This window comes from Sapajus apella, unplaced genomic scaffold (assembly GCF_009761245.1).
Source record: "Sapajus apella isolate SASKATOON/1434 unplaced genomic scaffold, GSC_monkey_1.0 scaffold59, whole genome shotgun sequence".
Classification (NCBI taxonomy): Eukaryota; Metazoa; Chordata; class Mammalia; order Primates; family Cebidae; genus Sapajus; species Sapajus apella.
In genome coordinates, this window is record NW_022436999.1 from 5,901,266 (window position 1) to 5,902,107 (window position 842).

The 842-nt window shown below is 43.8% G+C and overlaps 1 pseudogene across 1 annotated transcript; it reads right to left on the minus strand.

Annotated features, from left to right (window-relative positions):
- On the minus strand, positions 1-842 carry LOC116528560 (annotated as a pseudogene). The gene has a single exon (XR_004259088.1). The product of XR_004259088.1 is annotated as a 40S ribosomal protein S6 pseudogene (transcript).

The following is an 842-nucleotide window of genomic DNA, read 5'->3' on the forward strand; positions in this document are numbered from 1 at the left end:
TTGAGTCTGATTTTATTTGTTACTCAAATCTTATTTCTGACTGGATTCAGACTTAGAAGTAGAAGCTCGCAAAGACGAAAGTCTGTGTCTGTTCGCAATTTGTTCCTGGGCTTCTCTTTAGCTTCCTTCATTCTCTTGGCCAAAAGTTTAGCATATTATGCAGCCTCTTATTTTTCTTAGTATGCTGCTTCATCAGAGCAATACGCTGCCGTTTGTGCTGCAGGACACATGGAGTAACAAGACGCTGAATCTTGGGTGCTTTGGTCCTAGGTTTCTTACCTTCTTTGTTTAAGGGCATTCTTACAGCGTACTGGTGGACATCATCTTCTTTAGAGAGATTGAAAAGTTTTCGGATTCTGCTAGCTCTTTTGGGCTTGAGGCGACGAGGCACGGTGGTATCAGTTAGTCCAGGAATATCCTTGTCTCCTTTTTTTTTTACAATAATCAAGTTGAGAACGCTCAGATTAGCATCCACAATGCAACCATGAACTGATTTTCTCTTTCTTTCTCCAGTTCTCCTTGGTCTGTAACAGGAATGCCCCTTACTCAGTAGCAGGTGGGCATGGCCATGGGTCAAGACACCCTGCTTCATGGGGAAATCTTGTTTGTCGTTCCCACCACTGATTCGGACCACATAACCCTTCCATTCTTCACCCAGAGCATCAGCAGCAACTTCTGTCACCATACGCTTCTCATAAAAAGTACGAAGTTTGCGTTCATTGTCCACTTCAATGAGTTTCTGGCAGCCAGTGGCTGGGAAGGAGATGTTCAGCTTCATCTTGAAGCAGCTATATGCCTTCAGGGCGCCACAGAAAAGAGCCCTTCTTTCTTCTTTCATTTTT